At 39.9% G+C, this 13,288-nt stretch overlaps 1 protein-coding gene across 1 annotated transcript in view; it reads right to left on the reverse strand.

Moving 5' to 3' along the window:
* Nucleotides 1-13,288, reverse strand: part of MAP2K6 (mitogen-activated protein kinase kinase 6) — a 105,833-nt gene that overhangs the window by 47,460 nt on the left and 45,085 nt on the right. The gene's annotated exons all lie outside the window — the stretch shown is intronic.

The raw sequence follows: 13,288 nt of genomic DNA on the forward strand, positions 1-13,288 counted from the left end.
TGTCCTTAAAACAGTCAAAATGAGGCTCAGTAGTGTGTGTGGCCTCCACGTGCCTGTATGACCTCCCTACAATGCCTGGGCATGCTCCTGATGAGGTGGCGGATGGTCCTCTGAGGGATCTCCTCCCACACCTGGACTAAAGCATCCCCCAACTCCTGGACAGTCTATGGTGCAACGTGGCGTTGGTGGATGGAGCAAGACATGATATCCCAGATGTGCTCAATTGGATTCAGGTCTGGGGAACGGGTGGGCCAGTCCATAGCATCAATGCCTTCGTCTTGCAGGAACTGCTGACACACTCCGGCCACATGAGGTCTAACATTGTCGTGCATTAGGAGGAACCCAGGGCCAATCGCACCAGCATATGGTCTCACAAGGGGTCTGAGAATCTCATCTCGGTACCTAATGGCAGTCAGGCTACCTCTGGCGAGCACATGGAGGGCTGTGTGGCCCCCTAAAGAAATGCCACCCCACACCATTACTGACCCACTGCCAAACCGGTCATGCTGGAGGATGTTGCAGGCAGCAGAACATTCTCCACGGCATCTCCAGACCCTGTCACGTCTGTCACATGTGCTCAGTGTGAACCTGCTTTCATCTGTGAAGAGCACAGGGCGCCAGTGGTAAATTTGCCAATCTTGGTGTTCTCTGGCAAATGCCAAACGTCCTGCACGGTGTTGGGCTGTAAGCACAACCCCCACCTGTGGACATCGGGCCCTCATACCACCCTCATGGAGTCTGTTTCTGACCATTTGAGCACATTTGTGGCCCTCTGGAGGTCATTTTGCAGGGCTCTGGCAGTCCTCCTCCTGTCCCTCCTTGCACAAAGGCGGAGGTAGCGGTCCTGATGCTGGGTTGTTGCCCTCCTACGGCCTCCTCCATGTCTCCTGATGTACTGGCCTGTCTCCTGGTAGCACCTCCATGCTCTGGACACTACGCTGACAGACACAGCAAACCTTCTTGCCACAGCTCACATTAATGTGCCATCCTGGATGAGCTGTACTACCTGAGCCACTTGTATGGGTTGTAGACTCCGTCTCATGCTACCACTAGAGTGAAAGCACCAACAGCATTCAAAAGTGACCAAACCATCAGCCAGAAAGCATAGGAACTGAGAAGTGGTCTGTGGTCACCACCTGCAGAACCACTCCTTTATTGGGGATGTCTTGCTAACTGCCTATACTTTCCACCTGTTGTCTATTCCATTTGCACAACAGCATGTGAAATTGATTGTCAATCAGTGTTGCTACCTAAGTGGACAGTTTGATTTCACAGAAGTGTAATTGACTTGGAGTTACATTGTGTTGTTTAAGTGTTCCCTTTATTTTTTTTGAGCAGTGTAGCTTGGAATCTCTCACCCTGACCCTTCTTGACCCTAATGTACGGTATTTTAACATCTAGGATGCCACAAAGGAACCAAATTACACATTTTATTTAAAATTGCATGAATGAAATTTATTCCTAGCACAAAAATGGAAAGCTTTATTAGTCCAAGATTGGTTGGCTTGCACCGAAAGTGTGAGGCTGTAATAGTATTCATGTTAATGCTTCCATGAGTCTATTTTACTCAAATAGCGTGAAAAGAAACTACTAGGAGATTCCCAATTACTTTAAATTTGAACATAGATAGCCAAAAAGATAAACAAGGCAATTTCAGCAAGCAAAGTATCAAAATCTTTTTACATCCTGCTATGATTCTAAAGGTAGGAAGAAGAACAATTTAATTGGTTTATCATTGAAAGATCCGTAGCCACCAGTTTGGACACCTGTACCTTCATCATTTTAAATATGACAGGCTTCCTTCTGTGACAGTAAGAATAATATTAAAGGCACAACATGCAAATTCTGCTGAGTAACCCAACAGGCAATCGCAAAACCAATATCTGATCCTATCAGTTAAATAACTTAGTTTCTTGGTGAAATCTAAGAAGAAGCTCTTACTCTGCTGTTGCCCCTGCCTTATGGAACATCCTTGCCCCAGGATATTGGCCCCCAACTCCCTTGGTCTTCCAGAAGAGCATGAAGACTTGGCTCTAACAACTCACATGGGGATCAAAAAGTATCATATATCATTGGGGGTGGTTGGTACATTGAAAGCACTCACTCCGTATTTTCACTTGCTTTTTAACTTTTGTTTTTCCTTGTTCCTTCTCTTTCTTTTAAGTCTATTTTTTATTGTTATTTTATTGATTTTCTATTAAATACATTTCTTAGTGCTTAATAAACATCGTGTTGTCCAGGTATTTACTTAATAATGCAAATTACATTCTTAATCTCCACCCCTTTTTTTCCAGCCATTGGTAAAATAAATTCCATGTTTGATAGCATTCTGCATCCTCTTTCTGTTTAATTTTCAATGTCAATCTATCTATTTCTGCACAATCTAATATCTTCTTAACTATTTCTTCATCTTGTGGTATATCTTCATTTTTCCAATATTGTGCGAAAATAACCCTCGCTGCTGTTAAAGACATGTAATATTAAATACATACTTTTCTTATCAAGTTTTTCTGATATTATACCTGGTAAAAACAGTTCAGGTTTGAAATTTACATGTTTCCCTATCATCTTTTAAGTCTATTCTTCTTTAAGCCTTCCCTTTCCCAGGACACAGCTGCCTTTTACTTTTCCCCTAATAGCTCTTGCATATCTTTGTCAAGCTTACATTCCTTTGCAGAACAAAAGGGTTAAAATGCAAGAATAGTCCTTGACTTATAACCATAAATTTATGTTCCTAAATTATTAACTTAATAATTATTAAGTTATAAAGTATGTTTTGCCCTATATTACAATCTTTCTTGCCACCTGTTCTTAAGTGAATCACTGCAGTTCTTAAGTTAGTAACACAGTTAAGTGAATCTGACTTCTCCCTATTGGCTTTGCTTGTCAGAAGGTCACAAAAGTTGATCACATGACCCCAGGACACTGCAACTGTCATAAATAATGCCCAGTTGCCAAGCATCTGAATTTTGATCACTTTACTGTGGGCATACTGCAATGGTCCTTAGTGTGAAAACAATCATAAATCACTTTTTTTCAGCGCCATTGTAACTTTGAACTGTCATTAAATGAATGGTTGTAAGTCAAGGACTATCTGTAATAAAACAATGGATTACAGTACAAAATAATAACCAAAGGTGCAAGAAAAGATCAAGACCAAGAGAGAGTACCATGAGCAAAATATCCAAGCTGAGCCGGGGTGAGGGTTCTAATTTATACTACACTCCCTCCACAGGGCTTTCTTAGTAAGCCACGTTTTAACTTCTATTCTGAAAATACAAATTGAGGGCTAGTCTGATCTAGGATAACAAGCTTTTCCTAAGTATAGGCAAATCTGTTTTTTCTATTACTGGTGTTCTGGTAGCAGCTATCAGAGCTCCATTAATTAGCAGTGAAGTTACACAGTACTAAATGATTAAAACACTAATTTGGGTGTACTAGACCAACTGGGTAACTATCTTAGAAGATCTGTAATCATGGTTTTACTGACCGTGGCTTTGAAGGGGGAATAATAGGAACTATTTGAGAAGTGCTATCTACGCAACTGGGCCACTCTTTTCTAACAGCTTTGGGGAACATACTTAAAATGCCAACAATGATTGTCAGGGCTATTTCTTCTTAATATTTAGTGTACTGTGCTGTTTCTAATATTATAGTATCTCAAACGGTTTAGAATACATAAAAAGCACCAGAAAAAGAATGAACTGTTAAAAACATGCACAGGAAGGAGGAGAGGAAAATGAAAACAAAACAAAACTGATCAGGGCTTCACCCCGAGTGTGGCAATAAATCACTTTCAAGAAACACAAACACACGTGCAGGAGCTTAGCTGTAGAAGATTCAAGGCCGTGGCTCAGCTTCCCACAGATAAGTTTGTTTGTTTGTTTTTTTAGACAGATTTGGGAGAAACTCTTCTAATGATGATCAGTCACTGGAAAATCTGAGAATCTAACCATATTTATACACCAGTTCAAGAGTATAAACTCCACCTCTTATTCATAAGTGAAAGTCCACTTATTTCTCAGCTCTGGAGGCTAAGAGCACCTGCAGTGTCTTAACAATGATGCACTTTAGCCAGCTTCAACCTCCCTGGGTTCCACGTTACAGGTATTCCTTGAACTTACCACAATTGCGTCCAAAATGTCCACTGATAAGCAAGACAGTTGTTAAGTAAACTTTGCTCCATTTTGTGACCTTTCTTGCCACTTGTTCTTAAGAGAATGACTGCAGCTGTTACTTTAGTAGCATGGTTGTTAAGTGAATCTGGCTTCCCCACTGACTTTGCTTGTCAGAAGGTCGCAAAAGATGATCACAATGACCCCAGGACACGGCAATTGCCATAAATACATGCCAGTCGTCAAGTGCTCAGATTTTGATCACCTGACTGTGAGGATGCTGCCAACGGTCGTGTGAAAAAGAGATATAAGTCCCCTTTTTCAGTGCCACCGTAACTCGAAGAGTCGCTAAATGAATGATTATAAGCCAAGGACTAACTGTACAGTATTTAGTGCCATTTATATCATAAGGAAAACCCTGAACCTGACTCAGTGGATTAATAGGCCTTCAGGGCATTTCTTTCAATATGAGAGTCACATGTATACCTTATCAATCAACTGCTACATTTTTCATGAGCTTCTAGACTAACTGCAAACACATTACAGTACCTAAGCATGGTTACTCATGTGTGGGTAAAGACTATCCCTGATGTGGACAAAACATGGTTAGTAATTTCCAAATAAAGCCAGTAATAAGCATTCCTGGTCACAAAAATAAATTGAGCCTCAATATCCTGAAACCGCTGGGACATGGTGGCTCAGTGGCTAACACGCTGAGCTTGTGGATCAGAAAAGTTGGCGATTCGGCAGTTCGAATCCCTGGTGCCATGTAACGGAGTGAGCTCCCGTTACTTGTCCCAGCTTCTGCCAGCCTAGCAGTTCGAAAGCTTTTTAAAATGCAAGTAGAAAAATAGGGACCACTTTGGTGGGAAGGTAACAGCGTTCTGTGCGCCTTTGGTGTTTAGTCATGCTGTCCACATGACCACAGAGACATGTGTGGTCAGCGCTGGCTCTTTGGCTTTGTAACAGAAATGAGCACTGCCCCCCAGAGCCAGAAACGACTAGCATGTATGTATGAGGGAAACCTTTACCTATCCTGAAACCATGTACATACTGGGAACACAGAAACATCACATTCTCAATATTCCAAATTGATAAAAGGTCTTCATTTTGTAAAGATTCCAACTGGTTTTTTTTTAAACCTTCTTCTACTCATCACTGCATTCAAACCCCGATTCAGAACATGTAAACTGCTACTTCAAATGTCAGCAAAAACTAGAGCCGAGTGTACGCAGTGAATTAATGACACAACTCCAAAATTCTCAATGGCCACCCCTTCTGATTTTATAAAAGTGTAGCACTGAAAGAAAACAATACTAGGGTATCACACAGTGTAACTGCTAACTCCAGAGTTATACTTTCTCATTGTGACAGCATGCTCATTGGGAGAAAGTCAACCCAAAATTTTTTCCTACTTTCAAAGACCCTTTAAAATTTAAAGCCCCAACTAACATAGGCTAACATATAGAATAGGATACACCCTTTAATTTCAGATTAAGAAATAAGCAGCCTTGATATTGGTAAAGTGACCACTGTCTCACTGTGACATCACACACTGCTGAAGTTTGGCCTCACATTATTATCCAACTACAGAGAAATATTACCTACTATGGAATCTGGTGGGTTCTTAAATGGGAGATTTTCTACAAGCCAGAATTGTTGACCTTATTTATATCCAGGGGTGGGATTCTACCGGTTCAGACTGGTTCAGGTGAACCAGTAGTTCATATTTGGCCCTACCCGCCTACCCCTGCTCTTTCCTGTGCTTTATTTCCTGTTTTTTTTTAGCACAGCTGATTCGCGCGGCAGAGCAATTTGCTGGGCATCAGCTGTTTTACTCACTGGGGATTCAACAGAAGGTAAGTAATCGAGTTGAAAATGAGCTTTTTAAAATGTAGAACATGCGTGCAAAGCGCACACTCACCAAACCGGTTGTTACACCAGTTGAATTGCACCACTGTTTATATCCTATATGATTCTCTTACTATAGGCTATATTAAGTCTACTATAGCTTTACAATATAAGTATTCTACATCAGTGGCCCTCAACCTTTTGGACACCAGCGGCCGGTTCCCTGGAAAAAGGTTTTTCCACAGACAGAAGAGGGTGTGGTTTTCCATGCTTCCTACATCCCGCAGATGCAGTTTTGCTTGTTTGCACAGACTAGTTGCTCGCATGCCGCGGACCCAGTGCCAGTCCACGGATCGAGGATTGGGGAACCCCAGTCTACATGACTTTGGCATCCTTCTCTGGTAGATGATAAGAAAGGATTGCTGTCTAAATAAGCTGCTTTCCAATGTCTGTAATAGGATGCTAGTCAGATCCAGTTCATCCTCTTAGACCCGCATTAGCTAAATCTGCAAGACTTATTGCATTCCTTCAGTTCTCATTTCAAACATTTACACCCTTAAACTAAACAAGAGCCACTGAGGAAAGGTGCTTTCTGGCCAAATCTTCAGATCCCCACTCACATAAAATAAACTGAGAAACAAAACAGCTATTTGTCTTTCAGAGGAATCTGGCACAGGATGACTGGAGGTTTGGGCCTCACAAATGTATTTTCCCTCTCAGATCTCTAAGGATCCAAATGGAGTTTCAATTCTTCTGAAATAAAACAAATAGCAGCCTAGTCAATATCATTTATAGTACTTCTGGCATATCATCTTCTGACACCTGAAATGAATGACATATGCAGGGTTTTAGGTAATGCAATCTTCTCATGCTACTGAATTACATTATTTTCATGTACTGAGTTGTTTCTTCATGACTGAGCTCAGTCATGTTAGCTCAGGAATTCTGGGAGTTGAAGTCCACAAGTCTCAAACTTGCCAAGTTTGAAGACCCTTGGTCTTATGGACTACTTGGTGCTAAAGACAAGATGATGCTTGATGTTGTTTTGCAGCATAATAGCTTTCTGTTATCTATGATTGACAGTCAAGGGCATCAGGGAGCCTGGAAATGAAAAGGAGAAAGCCTACAGCTGTGACAGAGGCTGGTGAGCCACACTGGGTTCCTGTAAAGATAATGGAACCCAGTTGGCTCTAAACTGAAGCACCTCATTTGTGACTGGCATGGTTTAAATGCAGCTACTCCTTTAGCTCTCAGTCTTGCACACTACATAGTACATTTGCAGGAGAGGAGAGCAAAGACAGCTAAGCTTCACAGGACACTTAAAACATAAGAACAGACCAGTTACACCAGGTCAAGGCCCATTTTATTCAGTATTTTGTGTTGTGTCTCACCTTCTTCAGTTCGTCAGGCTTTTGCAGAGTTCTCTCTCCCGGTTGTTCCCATGCAAATGATGCGTTGCCACCAACTTGAAGGTAAACAAGGAGTCTTCCACACTAATAGCTCTGGACTTACATAATTCCCTTTTAAAGCCATCCAAGTTAGGGGCATCACCATCTCTCATGGTAATGAATGCCAGATTATTGTATGGTTGGTTGTGTTTAGTTTAATTTTTTTCCTTTTTCTTTTTCTTTCTTTTTTAGTGGCGTTTGTCCAGTTTGCTTGTGGAAGAGCACCTCATTTCGTTGCACCCGCTTGCGAGTGTAATGACAAATAAATTCTTATATCTTATGTCTTATTAATTATGCTTCCTTAAACAGCCTCTCATTTTAATGGTTTGAGAAAGCAACGTTTTCTCAGTCTACTTTTTCCTCTTCCTCCTCTTCATTTTGTCTATGCATCCAATGCTCTGTTCACAGACCAATTCAGCTATTCAGGTATCTTCTGTTCGAGCGGGGGTTAGATTAGATGACCTCCAAGGTCCCTTCCAACTTCATTATTCTGTTATTCTGTTATCCAGAGAGCTGGCCTCAAAGATTTTCCCCATTCACTCAGACTGACAGACATAATCCCCACTGACAAGCAAATAATCACACTCAGCTCTAAGGCATTGAATATACTAGTGAAGCATTCTTCTATATTATTTTCAATTTTTAAAATATTTTTTTATTTTATTTCCAAAGTTAAAATATAAAATCCAAAAAAGAAAAACAAAACAATACAAAAAAAAGGAAAAATGTACATAAAGACAAAGTAACGAAGATATATATAGATTGCCCTCCCTAGTTGAATTCTGATAAATGTATTTCAACAATAGTTTCCCTCATTATAAAACAGGCCCATAAACAAAGCAGTCAACAGGTAACTCCAACAACAAGCCCAATTTCAAAGCCCTCTGTTAATTGTTTATTATTGTATGTAACTTGCAGAAAATCCTCGAACAGGTTGCAAACTACCATAAGCCCACTGCAATCAGTATTTCTGATCCATCAAGGATCAAATATCCTTGATTGATTTTTATTTTCATTTTTAGAAGACATTACATTTACATTATAATCTCAATTCCTGCTAGCACTACTACACTGCCTGTCCCTGCTTTAAAACAGTTCCTACTGTATATTCCAGATAAAAGAATGAGGCAGGGACAAACACAGAGATTTAAAAAAAAAAAATCCCGAGTATTCACTGTTCAAATTATAGCTTAAATCATGGCACCAGTAAGCCCATAGGAATAATGCAGAATTTTCCCCTTTGCTGTAAATCTGCAATTTATTTGAGAACACAACCAGTTTATTAGAGGAAGAGGCTTGTACATTTTCAAAATAAAAGTATAGTAGCATGATGAGCAAGTTGCCTTTTGACAATGAAAGGGGATTTCGACAACTGTCATCAACAAGTTCAGGTGCACATTTTTCCCTGCTGCCCACCTTGGCTAGAGTTCTTATTGGATGTTTATGAAAGATTTCCCTGATCTCTGGTCTACCTACACCACTGGCTGCATTTGAGATTCCAGACAAAACAGAGAGAGGTTGACTCAGCCTTCCATCCTTCTGAGGTGAGTAAAATGAGGACCAGATTGTTGGGAGCAATATGCTGACTCTGTAAACCGCTTAGAGGGCTGTAAAGCACTATGAAGTGGTATAGAAGTCTAAATGCTATTGCTATTAACATAGAAAGAGGGTTATGGAGGCAGAGACTGACAAAAAAGAGAGGATTCATGGAACGATATAGAAAACTGACTAAGCTAGCACAATGTTTTATGATTAAGGCGAAGCTGAAATGCACGGTGACCCTTGGAATTATTGTATAAGCATCTAGCTCTTCACTTGATCCCACATGCATTCCAAGAGATTATAAAAATCAAAAGATTGCCTCAAGCTCTTAGAAGTATAAGGCCAAATGAATTCTTATAAAGCTAACTGCTAGGGCACAGGAACCTTAATTTGATCTCAGGTGAATTATAGCATTTCAAACCACAAAACAAATAACAACCTTTCTCATGCCACAAGGTTCAAAGAAATCATATAGGGAGGGTGCCAGGGAGTGGGGGTGTCACTTAAGAGAGGGTAGTGACCTTGGTCTGCAGGACCTGCATTTGCCTAAGGAAGAAAAGCAAAAGGGAAGAGTTTACAACATTAGACATTGCTGCTTCACTGTGTTACTAAGGGGTGTTGCTGCCTGTAATCTCCAGGATCACTTTTTCTGATCCCAGATGTTTACATAGTACGCTGCTAGAATCAGTTCTCTGTTTTCAATACAAATCTCCTCCTTCTGAACTCTGCAACCCACACTGGCTTGCATTACAGCTCCTAGCAACTTCCAGAACATAGCACTGCTACCGTTGTTCTGGAGGACGTTGGTTAGTTACACGATTCATTCATACTCTTTGTTATCGCAGTCTGCTGTTGCTACCAAGAATCATCCATGTAACTTTTATAGTCAGGTTTTAAAGGGATGCCTTTGAACAGTCTAGATGATTCTTGATGAATGTATTTTTATTTTTCTTATATACACTGAGAGCATATGCAACAAAGACAAATTCCTTGTGTGTCCAATCACACTTGGCCAATAAAGAATTCTATTCTATTCTATTCTATTCTATTCTATTCTATTCTATTCTATTCTATTCTATTCTATTCTATTCTAATCTATTCTAATTCTATTCTATGTTTGAGCCTCAAGAATGTCTCTCTTGTCCAACAGGTGGGTCTTCCATCCAACCATGCCATAATATAAAACAAAGAAACCGACCAGCAAAACAGCGCCATGAAAAATTAGCTTGTCAGGGAGATTAGTTCAAATCAGGAGTATTCAAACATGCAATTCTCTAAATGTGGAGTATGCAACTACAGCCAAAAAGGAATGCCACACCCGGTTCTGGAAGATGTGTAGTTTGGATGTTTAAAAGAAATGTTACAACAGCTTCTTAGAGAGCAGAGGGGAAAAATCAGCAATCTAATTTCAATTTTCTCTTTCACTTCAGTCCAGACAATGAAGTCAGACTTTACAATTTTCTGCTTCGCAAACACTAAAGTCTAAATCACAGTTTTAGACAAATTACAGGTGTGCATTCCCTGTGGGCATGTGAAGTTCCTTGCCCTAATGAAACAAGACCAAGACTGTACATAACCTTTCCTATTTTAAGCAAAAATCCTATCAGGGCATGGGTTGCAAAATTTCTTCTGAAAGAAGATTTGGAGGGGGAAAGACTAACAGAGTTGGAAGGGACTTTGAAGGTTCTAGTTCAACCCTCTGCTCAAACAGGGGGCCCTACACAATGCAGACAAATGATTATCCAATCTCTTCTTAAAAGCCTCCAGTGATGGAGCACTCACAACTTCTGAAGGCCAGCCATTCCACTGGTTGATAGTTCTGTCAAATACCATGTCAAGAAGCAATCTAATAAAATTTATTTCTGTCTCCAAAGACACCAGAACCTAGTTTATTAAATCAAAATATTGCCTACAAAGCTGTTGCTGTATTAGTCATTGAAAACAAAAGTAATAACATATTGGAGGATAAGCGCTTGGAAGGCAAACAACACTAAAATAACAGGCATGTGTTAAGACTTGAAATAGTATGGATTCAATAAGGAAAATGCAAGATTTTTATATACAGTTCAGACTGTAAGTTCATGTTTTATCATTATATTCTGTTTTGTATAGAGCTGCAAAAATCCTGATAACAACCAGATGACAGCAAGTGATTAGATTTTTCTATATCTTTCTGCTTCTTTACTTTGATCATCTACAATTTCTGTAGTTTGAATCTAATAACAATTTCATACTCTAGAAATGGCAGTTACTTTGTATCTAAAAACATGAAAACGCATGGAAAATCTATATGTATATTAAGTGTACGAGAGAGCAAAGAGTGATATAGTAAAAGAGAATATTGTATGGGAAAATGAAGCTAAATGCTCTAATTAAATTATCCTCTAAAACAGGAGAGGGCAACTATGGTCCCTTTACGACCTGTGGACTTCATCTTCCAGAATTCCTGACCCTGCTGGGAGGTTAAAGTCCATAGGTCATAAAAAAGCTATAGTTGCCTACCTCTGCTCTAAATACAGAGAACTGAATTTCCCTGTCTTTTCAAGCATGAATTCCCTTTGTGGCAATCTATGAAAAAGTAGATCATAACAACATCTAAATGTAGTAAGACAAAAATTTTAAAAATACCAAATTTTAGTAGCCATCACAAATTTCCATTGCTTTGATAACAATCTGATTCGCAATGGAAAACCATCTGTTTTCTTAAATTATCCATATTAACTTTAAATCTCCTGTGTTCTTCTTACTGTGTGCTGTGAAAAACACGACTGAGGTAAAATCCACTGTTTGATATTAAATGTGCTTGAAAATGCCACAGTAGAAACGTAAGAGTTATGTGTGAAATCACCTAATTTACCTTGCTAAATAATTCTTAACCAAGTAAGGTAAAACTCACAATCATGTTCTTTGGGACTGAACGTTATCTTCATAGACTGCTCCAGGTATTATGAGATATGGGGAGGTACCCCTCTCGTCTTTGGAGAAATGGCCTTAGACTCTTGGACAGAAATGGTTTAAACAGAAGAAAAGCCATAGCCCAGCAAAAAGCAGACCGCTTGAGTTCCAGAGATTAAATCCCTGATGTGTGTGTATACAGTATGTGGGCAGGGGAGCAGCTCCCTCAAAGTCTGGAACATGGCATCTAGCCAGTGCAGATCATATTCAGCTAGTACAGGGGTCTTCAAACTTGACAGCTTTAAGACTTATGGACTTCAACTCCCAGAATTCCTCCTCCAGTCATGTTAACTCAGGAATTCTGGGCTTTGAAGTCCACAAGTCTTAAACTTTCCAAATTTGAAGACCCTTGAGCTAGTAGAACCAATGGGGTATGGTGGCTTTCTGTTCTACAATATACAGACCAGGGATCTGACACAGGTTGCATTGTTGGGGGCAAACAACAGTATCACCTAGCAAGGGAAATTAGCAATCTATGGCATTCAACTGGAATCCGTCCCTGATTCTACTACCCCATTTATCACATTTTGCTACATGAGGCAGAGGAGAAGTTGGATTCAAGTTTCTATCTTCCTTCACAACTGTCAGTCTGCTAAGACCCATGCAACTTGAGTGTAGTCTGAAAGGTTAACTTTGGCCATTCTTGATGTAGATAGCTTGTAATTCAAGGGTCTTTAAATTTGGCATGTTTAAGACTTGTGGACTTCAACTCCCAGAAATCCTGAGCTAACATGACTGGAGGAAGAATTTTGGGAGTTGAAGTCCACAAGTCTTAAAGCTGTCAAGTTTGAAGACCCCTGCTGTAATTCATTTGCAATTAGCAGTGCTATCATTAAGGAATTTGGTCTTCTTTCCATCCAATTGTCCATTCATCAGCTCTAAGAGAAAGAATATTTTCTATCCTCTAGTATTATTTTAATCAATGTTCTGATTTGCAAAAAGTCCAATGACAAAACTGTTCTGATGCCAAAGAATGTGTATGTCAAGAAAGAGGTCAATAGATGTTTCCCCTAACCCATCCCCTTCACCTGAGCACCGGTTGCAAGTCACAATTGCTACTTCCTGACATTCAACTAATCTCACCCCAGTATATGTTGTAGTACTGCCTCCAATGTCTTTTTAAAACCCATATGTGTAAACCAGCTATACAAAAACTCCACTCCTTGAATGTAAGCCAGGAAATCCTGCAGAGGTGACTTGTTCCATTAATCATTCAGCCCCAGAAGGGAATGGCTATCACTGAATAATGTAATTACTACTGCATATTTTCCTCCCACTCCAACAGATGTCATATTGTGGTAATTCCAATCAAGAATTCCATTTCCTGATTCAAATAAGCTACTTTTCTGGTGGCTGCACCATTCTTACCAGCTCAGG

The sequence above is a fragment of the Notechis scutatus genome, chromosome 2 (genome assembly GCF_049901735.1).
Source record: "Notechis scutatus isolate UNSWTSFEM ecotype Mainland chromosome 2, rNotScu1.2, whole genome shotgun sequence".
Classification (NCBI taxonomy): domain Eukaryota; kingdom Metazoa; phylum Chordata; class Lepidosauria; order Squamata; family Elapidae; genus Notechis; species Notechis scutatus.